This window comes from Rutidosis leptorrhynchoides, chromosome 8 (genome assembly GCF_046630445.1).
Source record: "Rutidosis leptorrhynchoides isolate AG116_Rl617_1_P2 chromosome 8, CSIRO_AGI_Rlap_v1, whole genome shotgun sequence".
NCBI lineage: Eukaryota > Viridiplantae > Streptophyta > Magnoliopsida > Asterales > Asteraceae > Rutidosis > Rutidosis leptorrhynchoides.
Window position 1 is genome coordinate 153,490,063 of NC_092340.1, and position 11,209 is coordinate 153,501,271.

Consider the following 11,209-nt stretch of genomic DNA (forward strand, 5'->3'; position numbering starts at 1 on the left):
GTACAAGACCTGACATTTCTCTTGCAGTTAATTTGTTGGCAAGATTCAGCTCAAATGACAATGGAGCGGGATCAAACACATATTTTGATACCCTTGAGAAACTGCTGATTTAAAATTATTTTATTATAACGTTTCAAAACAAGATTTGGTTGATTATATATATGCAGGTCATTCATCAAATCCTCATAAAGATAAATCTCAAACTCGATATGTATTCCTAAATGGAGATACCACAAAATCATGGCGTTCTTAAAACAAACACTTGTTGCAACATCATCATCAAATCATGACGAAGTGATTGCATTATATGAAACTACTCGAAAATGTGTTTGGTTGAGATCAATGACACAAATCATTATTGATTCTTGTGGACTAGAACGCTATAAAAGACTAACAACTATCTTCACCAACAACTATATATGAAGATAATGCAGCTTGCATAATACAAATGAAAGAAGAGTATCAAAAGTGACTGAACAAAATATAAATACTGACGAGGCGCCAAAGCCATAGACGGTCTTAACGGTCATAAGTTTGATGGAAAAGAATGGTATGTTGGTAAGGCTCAGAAAATACTACAAAGGAATAGGAATTGAAACAAGGGTTTGAGCAAACCATGAAGGAGACTGTAGACAAATCACAAGGGCTAAACTTGTACATAAAAGATTTAGATGATACAGTTTCAGATGAAAACCTCAGATTCTTCTCATACACTCAAGATCTCGTAAAAGACAACCAGATTAAAATGAGATACGTTCAATCAACAACTCTGCTGATTTTTATACCAAAGCACTGCCAACTGCTATTTTCAGAACACACGTTCATAATATTGGCATGAGACATGTTCAGAAGATGTAACAACTCAGGCGTTGCCTATTTGAGGGGGAGTCAACTCTATGCTGCACTCTTTTTCCCTTAGCTAAAGTTTTATCCCAATGGGTTTTCTTTAGCAAGGTTTTTAACGAGGCAGTAATAGTTATTCTCTAATAAAATTGTCATCCAAGGGGGAGTGTTATAAAATATCTAGATTGTGTTATAAAATATCTAGATTGGATGTTAATTTTATTATTATTATATTTTTTGCATAGTAATATTTTATACTATAAATATTACTATGCAAGAAATATAATAATAATAAAATTAACATCCAATCTAGATATTTTATAACACAATCTAGATATTTTATAACAGGCCCAAATGGGTCGGCCCACCAACTAGTTTTATATATAACTAGTGTGTTGGCCCGCGCTATGCTGCGGGTTTTTGCCAATTGGAACTAGGGATGGCAATGGTCATCCGATCCGGTGGATATCCACCCGATCCACCCGCTTCGTGATGGACATGGATGAACCTAAATGGATATGGATACGGATATGGATGAACCTAAATGGATATGGATATGGACATGGATGAAAAGTTTCATCCATGGATATATCCATTACCACCCGAAATACGTATACAAATACATAAATATAGATATATTCTTATATATTTACTATTACAAGCTCATTTACCATTAGATTTTTATTTTGCTTTCAACTCTATAATAAAATAACTATAATATATTACAATAAAACATGTATATTTAACAAAATAAACTTACAAATTTCATATTTAATTTTTTATAATAAATGTTTTATAATAAGTTTAGCAAATTTTGTTATATCTTCGAAAAAAATTACACATTTTTATGGATAGAATTTTTAATGTCATGTCAAATATATTTTTGTTGTACTACGTTTACGTTTTAATCGCATATTAAAAAATACTACAACATTTTTTTAATATCCATTGAATATCCATTAACCCGCTTAATCCATTGGATATTGATATGGACGGATGATCTGAAACTAAATGGATATGGATATGGATGAACAAAAACTAAATGGTTATGGATATGGATACGGCATCACCCGATCCATATCCGATCCATTGTCATCCCTAATTGGAACACTAACCTTTGAAAATACTATGCTGTTAAATCTCAAGATGAATGGTGTCTCTAATAAAATCATATAAAAAATGGAATGGCAAGTTACTGTAACTGATCATTTGCTTGGTTAGATATGAAATTTACACAATTAATAGCTTACAATATTACAATACTTTGCTTACAATAAAATAATTTAGAGGACATTCGACTAACCACTAACCGTTATGCTTTACATAGTTGACAGCAAGCACCGAAGACAATTTTTCCTGGTGGTGTTGTCAATGTCGCCACCCTTCCGTTACCTAACCTTCAATAAGGAGAATATCCAACTAACAAATAGAAATCAGACCATCAAACTACGACATTGACTTTGATCAGTAAATTGTCAAGATAAGAACATGATATATAGACTCCAATGAAGAACTATATTAATAAAGAAATACATCAATAAATTGTGAACATAAAAACATGATGATTCCAATATATACAATCAACAACCCTAAAAAACAACCTATTTAAAAATCTTACGATGAACCTAAAAAAATGTCAAAATACCTATGTATATTGTTGCATTCAAAGCCATATGTAGCGATGGTTAAATGGATTGAATTCTTTGTCTTCGTCTTGAGAAAGCTGCAATTCAAAAATTCGAACAGTATTATAAGACCATATACTACTAATAAGCAAGTAGAAATGCCATACAATTACATGTACAATGATTTCCACCATCAGATGCGCCTTAGCCTTTTTACATAACACCCTTGAAAGTGTAACCAACTAAAATAATTCAAGCTTTAAACTAATTTAGTTTATTCTCTTATAACTTCAAGAATAAGTAAGACCCCTAAAAACTTCTTAATTTTCTATAATTAAAGGGGGAAAAAAGAGTTCAAGATGCATTTCAGGCCCATGTTATTGATTTGTTAAAAGAAAGTAAAAAAAATGCATTCATTACATAGTTAACTATACATAGACCACATAACAATACATATTTGCATAATTATAACTTACAATCCATTCAACAAATTTATCATAACAAATAAGGAGTTACTGACATATTAACTGATTTTGGATTATTACACATGTATGTATCATCAAGAAAGAAAATAAGATAAAAAATTAATTAACTAAATGATAGTTTAAATGCCTATTACTTCTGGATCGTCAAAATTTCTGAGTGGATATTCATTGGTGATAAGAGCTTTTTGTTGTACAAAATTTCCGAGTTGTAGCAATTTTAAAACAGAAACGACTCGAAGAATGAACCTGAACCCTTGGAGTTAATTTCAGCATCTTCATTGCAGGTGCGCACCTTGTTGTGTAGCGACCAAGTACGAATAAAATTTTCCAAAAAACAAACCTACTACACCAATTCCAAGTTTATTTTACGCCTTCATTCTTAATTATTTCACACACAAAAACGTGTGTTCATATTAATATATGAATTTGCTGAAACATGTAACAGAAATTAAAATGATAAAAATGACGACTCATAATCCTAATTTGTAATCAGAATTTAACCAAAACAAAGTTAAAGTTTAACTCATATGGATTCCAATACCGCCTTTGGTGGTGATTGCTCTATTTCTGATAGACATGTTGCAGCTTGCTGCATTACCTAAATTTGATGGCACTAAAACTGCTGAAATTATCTCCATCAAAATTACTATCTTGATTGAATTTAGTCTCACAAATTGTGATTGTTTAACTAATTCTTCCCCTTTATGTAAAAGTCCATACCATACCTATATGATGAGTATAACTAAACTCAATCAAACTGAATTCAAATTGGTCCCCAACAAAAAAAAAAGAAAAAAATAAAAATAAAAATAAAAATACCAATTCCCAATATCTTAATATTAACTAAAATGGTCCCCAATTAACACAATCTTTACAATACTTCAATATAACCCCAACACAAAATAAAATTTTCAAAACTGTAGACACTAAAAAAAGTTGGAAATTAACAAAATACAATACGGGTCATGTAGAAACCTATGAAATAAAGTGAAAAAGTTTCAAGAATTACAGGAACACAAAGAAAGGTTTAGCCTTTTTTTCACTTGCGACTTTTAGAGTCACCCTGATCCAAGGCAATTTATATCAACCTCTTATAATATCAACTGTTACTATCATTATCATTATTCAACTTTCAACAATAAAAATTAACAACTACTCCAAAATAAGTGTAGTACGGAGTAATATCATCAAACCTGTTAAAGTTTTTTTTTTAAAGTCTCTTTCTCACTTACCTAATTAAATCTTCACTGATGTAGTTGAAGAAACTTGTTCTTGTTCTTCACAATTTCCATTCTTTTATCTGTCTTCATGATCTTTACAATTTTCTTTCAAGAAACCTAAAAATTTAGAATCTTTCGAGGTAAATGTAATTACACACTTCTTGATTTTGGGATATAGAAAAATTAACAAATAAAAAATGGGTAATGGATATAAGATTGGTATAATAATTGTAAACTTTCTACACGACCACTACCTATATTCCTCATTACTTCAAGCTCAGCCCTAATTCACACCAATTTTTCACATCTTCAACTAATTCATGAATACTCTCCAAACTAACTACAAATCATAACAACGGATTATAAAAAAGAAAAACAGTCCAATTATAAATCCAAATCTTCAAAACCTTCATTACCCTAAACAATACACCGAAATTCAAACGACAACATGACAACCTTTCAAAATTAAAAAAGATACAATCTCTGTTCACAGTATCAATTTAAACATCTATAAAACTTTCTAGCAGCATATGAATAAACTTATCTTATCATAAAAGAGGCTAAACTATATCTGTACTATCAAGGTCAGATGCTAAAAAAACCATGCCCAAGTTAGCCAAAACATATATTCGAATTCTACAAACCTCTAACATCATCATTAAATAATGTTTCAACTTAATTCAAAAACCATTACTAAAAGCAACACTTTTTATTATCCCATGTAGAAAATTTATAGAATTAACAACTATAAAAACCCTTACTGTATAATCACAATCATATAGCTCAACAATCATATAGCTCAAATGTGTAACACATAATAATAAATAAATTAAATTTAAACTTACATTCTGGGAAATCGACCCTATCAACAATCTTCTCAAGAGTATCATAAACCAATTTACTATCAACCAAAAACTTCAAATAACCCTCAACAGATTTTGTGCTTCTTTTTCACCCTCTTTTGCTAATAAAGCCCGCCAAAAATTAAGGTGATATTTAAGGGGGTTTTATAAAAATATGGAAGTTACCGCTTAGTCCCCTATGAAGTTTCATTTTTTCCCCAAGAAATTTACGATTTTTCCCCTCATTTTAGCCTTGTTGGTAGTAAGTTAGTTAAAGAGTTTGATATGTGTGTTGTTCATATAAAGAGAGTTGGAAAAATGATCCACTTATTTCATCTATATATAAAAAAGATAAATAAACTTTAAAATCAAACCAACACCTGGTAGGTCAACTGGATATAGTTAGCTAAATTCAACAAAATACCTAATCTAGCTCTGAAAAGAATTACCTTAATAGTTTAATGAAGATGAGATTTTGCTGACGTTTTCCCTTGTATGCGGGTGAATCTGTCTTGGATAACTCTAATAGCCTTGTTCTTTAAACCATGCTAAACCTTTCGCCAAACATTGTGCCCTTTTTGATATAGTATTTTTAAACTTGGTCACCTGCAATGAAGACGATATTGGCTTTCATGTATCAAACTGGGCGGATTATTGTTTGTGATGATTAGGATTTCGGCGGATATAATATTCTGACTAAAATGGTTTCAAAAGAAGTCATGCACACGTATTCTTTGAACATGATCATAGCACTTAATGATAGACATGGAACATTTCTAGCAGTATATGAATAACTAATCTCAGGAAATGTTGAACTAAATTTGCGTGAACATCAGATGCTAAAAGCACCATCACTACATTATCCAAAACATCTGTCTTATTTCTACTAACCACCATCATCACGTTAACACAATGTCACCATTAATTTATAATCCAACTTAAGAACCATTACCAAGATAAAAGGTAACAGAATGGTTTCAGTTGGTACAATAGTTAACAAATATACATTTTTCAACATCTAAAATAATACAGTAACCATGCTTACAGTTCAGACATATGCAAAAACATGTGACAAAAACATAATATGTGCTTAAATTCAATTTGAATATTAACTATTAACTAAAAAAATTAAAATACCATTTATTAACAAATAGATGCAGTAAGTATGTACCTGGGTGACTAAGAATCACGGGTTGAAGTAAAGTCTCCCCATAGAAAACCAAATTCCACCACAACTGGGCTTATCTTTCATTTCTTTACCTTTTGCCTTTCATCAACACACACATACTCAAAACATTAATAAACCACAAATTAATTCTATTTTGACAGCCAAATTAGGTGAAAAGTAACCATTATTACCTAAACTTACGTTTTCAATTATACATACAAAGATTCACCCATATACAAACATATAACACGAATCAAAGCCCATGAGAAACTAAAACAACAAATGAACCATATCGTTGATGGCAGACTCCGTATACAAGTTCGTTAAGTCATTTTGTGTCATCATACTGTAATTTAACTTGCAATTCAATACTCTGTATATGTATATGAGGCACCTATTTTTTATGAACTCAAAATACCTAAAAGTGGCCCAAACACCAACAATCAACTCTGTATATGTATATGAGGCACCTATTTTTTCATTTTTTTATGACCATGACAAAGCTAAACAGCCGTTGTTATTGCCACAATTTAATATACGACGACATCTCATAAATCTGTAAGCCAATGAAAAATTGAATCAATTAACTAACAGACACCAACTTGTATCATAAACCTTATAAATTAAACTCTTAAAAATTTGGAATAGGAAAGTTACCAGCAATAGAAATCTGATGTTGCGGTTGGTATGCAGTTGTGGGATTCAAACAATCCTTACCATTAGTTGCAACAGATGAAACCCTAACCGTGGAAATCATCGAATATTTATCCATCGAATATAGAACGCAAACCGTCGGTTAAAACCATCGAATAAAACCACCACAAATCGACGATTTTTAAACCACACCATCGAATATTTGGCCATGGAATCCTTTCTTTTTTTTTTCCTTTACCCTGGAGGCCTAATTTTTGCTGTGACCACAAAATGTTCTTTTTTTTATGTGTGGTTTTTGTTTGCGAATGGAGATGATGATTTGGAAGAAGCAGGTGCGGAAGAAGTGGATGGCAAAGTAGAAGAGTGTAGAAGGGGCAAAGAAGTGTGGGTGGAAAAAGGGGAGAAAAAGATCGCTACATTATTGTTTGCGTGAATAGTGTTTTCGGAGGTGGAGGACGAATAGGAGAGTAACACCGTTTGTCACAATTTATATATATATATAATAAATAATAAATAAATTGAAAAAACCCCAGCTAAACATGTGTAGGCAAGGTTGCAAAATTAGCTATTCGGCGATTAATCGGTTCCTATTTTGAAGGGAGTAATTGATAATTCGGAGATTAATTGGGGGTTAATCGGATTGTACTTTATACATTTAAATATTAAGTTTCAAAATTTATATGCGAAAATATAGAAGAATACCATAAACATAAACATAAACATAAAATTCTACGTAATATCTAAAATTGTTCATTTTATTCTAAACTGTAAAGTTGAGTTTAAATTCATGTTAAAATGTTGATCAATTTTAATTTTGACTGACTTTGATTACCAAATTCGATTTTGACCCATCAATCGACGTTGAATGATTAAACGGATTTTAAAACATTGGAACGGATTGCTCTTAAAAATGAGTAATCGAAGATTAATCGGCGGGTAATCGAATTTTATATAACTATGTGTGTAGCTTTGGATTAGCCAAATTAGGATGAGATGTATGTTCAGACCCATACCACTCTCCTATTTTTGTCATCATTAATCAAAGAAAATGAACAATTTTCAATAGGCAAAAAGCAAACACTTCAAATCAAGGCCTTAAAATATTTAAATATGTTGGCCGGTACTTTAAATGGGTATAGTATATAGTAAACACCCGTATTCTTGATAAGATTTAGTAACATAACATTTTTATTTTATATGCACAAGAGTTTACCCTTATAAGACGGATTTAATAATTGACAGAAAAGTTAAATTGTAGCATGAATAAAAAAAAAACATATTTAGACCACTCCTAACCATGACATGTTTCTTTAAAAAGATTGAACTTCATGTCAACACCACCTCAACACTTTCTTAAAAGGACTGAAAAAGACCGATTGCTACCAACCATTGCATATTTTATTAGAAAGACTGGGCCCACACATTATTTGATTAAAAACTACTCGTAACTTTTTAAAAATGGGGGATGATTCTCACACACACTTTTTTGATCCTCACACACCAATTGAGTATTATTAGAAGAGTAAAAGGTTAAAATAGGTGTGTGAGGATCAAAAAAGTGTGTGTGAGAATCATCCCCCTTTAAAAATATATAACATCATATTATATTAGTTTATTCGATTTCGATTTCAAATATCAGATTAATTAAGTGGAACATTCCAACTATTAGATTAGTTAAACTATCAGATAAGTAAATTTAAAACATACTGTATATATTTTATAAAATAAGATAGTAGGTTATTAAAAATATAAATAATTTAAAATAAATTATCGTACGTGGTCTGCTTCTCCTTAAAAATGATAACTTTAAACCCCTCCACCAACTAAACTGAAGTGGTCCACCATTTATGTTACACATTCGTCTTTATATATCTCCATTACGACGAAATAGCTTTTTTGTTTAAAAAAGACGTCAAAAGAAGTAGCAGTGCTTATATCGTCTTTTTCAATTGAAAATAGACAGAGTGAAAGACTCAGCCGTTGGCAGAGGTCTACAAAAAAAAAAAACATTAGAATATAATTTAACTGTAGCTTTTGATGGATGTTAAGTTCCATGGCTCATAGAGCGCTAATGCGCTATAGAGTATTACGGAGTATAATTGTATGAAGCATAGCTAAATCAAAGCAATCATACAATTCCACATTTAAAAAACTTTTAAAATAAATTCTAAACGCTTTCAATGAATTTTTATTTGTTCAATTATAGATGTCTACATTATCGTTTATTAAAACTAAAATAAAATAAAAAAGACTTTAACCATCAAATATCAAATATGATATTTAATTGGCAATATTGTAGCTAGTGATTCATTGACTCGATTTTATACTTGTTGATTTTCAAATTTATTATTTATGTCGTCAAATCTGTTATTTATGTTTTCATTTTTCTGAAAAAAAGTTCCGGAAGCTGTGTTTCAAGTTAGATGAACATTTTATCTTTGACGAATACAATATTACCAACAAAAAAAATCCCGAAGTGTCCGTACGATGTTGTGGAGGTGCTTTAGAGATTCAAGATTTGATTGTGTGGGGACATGAACTTTGTGGTGGATTCTGAAATCTGGGAGAAAGAAATGGCACATTGTTTTTCATCTTTCTTTTCCCTTATCTAATTATCTTATCTTCTTTTTCATTCTCTATTTTTCTGGTCATTTGAACAAAAGTAAAAAGAAGAAAAAGGATAAACATAGCAGCATATTTCCTTTTTCAATTATTTTTCAATTGAATATTAGAAATATTTTATTTTTATTCTGTTTTCGGAATATAAATCATATTTTCTAACCATCAACAAGATGTGAAGTGAATTCTAAATGAAACAAAAAAAAGAAAAAAAAGATAATTATAAGTATTCTTGATGCTACACAATTGTGTCACCTATGCATCATCTTTATCAAATTTATTCTCCATATTATTCTGAAAAAACTAACTTACTTTTATTACTAAGATTCTTCACTGCAAAGGTGAAGAATCAAAAAACGAACCAAATATTACAGACACATAATTAAGTACCAGGACAAACTAGTTATAAGGACATAATGAAAGGATCCGTTCATACCGATTATAAACGATTCACAATAGTTGATTTCATTGCGAGGTATTTGACCTCTATATGATACATTTTACAAACATTGCATTCGTTTTTAAAAGACAAACTTTCTTTACATCGAAAGTTGACGGCATGCATATCATTTCATAATACATCCATCTATAATTGACTTAATAATAATCTTGATGAACTCAACGACTCGAATGCAACGTCTTTTGAAATATGCCATAATGACTCCAAATAATATCTCTAAAATGAGCAAATGTACAGCGGAAGATTTCTTTAATACCTGATAATAAACATGCTTTAAAGTGTCAACCAAAAGGTTGGTGAGTTCATAAGTTTATCGTAAACAATAAAATTCATCATTTTAATAGACCACAAGATTTAAATACAGTACACCTATCTCGTGTACTAAACCATTTTTCATAATGCTTGGCAGAGTAGGTTCGTATCCTTTTCTCCCCCGTAGGTTGCCTCGCGATTTTTAATAACCGTACACATATCTCGTGTACAAAAATAACATACACATAACCTGTGTATAAAATCATTCTCTCGATACATAACATTCAATTTGATTTCATTGCTCAACATGGTAACCGACCTTAACATATAATGCGCATCAATAATATCCCCAAAACAGAACATCTCGTCTGTATAATATATAAACTTCGATGTACTAAACACCACGCCCACTAGCTCTTCCGTCTAGTGAACATTCGAGGTGGGGGTGTTAAACCCGTTAGCTACCTTTAGGATTCGCGTGAATTAGGGCCATACCCGTTTACTAATTCTTAGGTTACCAAGCAATAATAATCAGGGGAAATATTCACAACAATTAGTGGCAATTATAACGTCCAACTAATTCAATAATAATCCACAGAACTTCTGTCTGCATAATAATTCATTCGAGGAATGTTTTGCTTGTGTCATATCGCGTCAAACATTTATAAAAGCATTTCATGTATTCTCAGTTCAAAATATATTTCAAAAGCATTTAATAAAGCAGTTATAGAATCAGCGCATGTATTCTCAGTCCCAAAAATGTAAAGAGTAAAAGCGAGCAAATGAACTCACGATACTGTATTTTGTAGTAAAAATACATATGACGACATTGAACAAGTGTAGGGTTGGACTTGGATTCACGAACCTATATCATTCATATATGTATTAATACGCATAATCGTAATCGAATAAGTTTATATATATATATATATATATATATATATATATATATATATATATATATATATATATATATATATATATATATATATATATATATATATATATATATATATATATATATATATATATATATATATA

At 30.5% G+C, this 11,209-nt stretch overlaps 1 long non-coding RNA gene across 4 annotated transcripts; it reads right to left on the reverse strand.

Moving 5' to 3' along the window:
- Positions 1-2,001: 2,001 nt before the first annotated feature.
- On the reverse strand, positions 2,002-7,276 carry LOC139861615 (uncharacterized). 4 transcript variants are annotated; one of them, XR_011763844.1, is made up of 6 exons: positions 6,841-7,276; positions 6,187-6,282; positions 5,465-5,621; positions 4,186-4,290; positions 2,489-2,566; positions 2,002-2,262 (listed from the first exon to the last, which is right to left on the reverse strand). It is a non-coding gene; the product is annotated as an uncharacterized lncRNA (long non-coding RNA). The 4 variants fall into 4 exon arrangements; XR_011763843.1 differs by having other exon boundaries at positions 2,002-2,566; XR_011763842.1 differs by lacking the exons at positions 2,002-2,262; positions 2,489-2,566 and adding an exon at positions 2,573-3,678.
- Between the last annotated feature and the right edge of the window lie 3,933 nt (positions 7,277-11,209).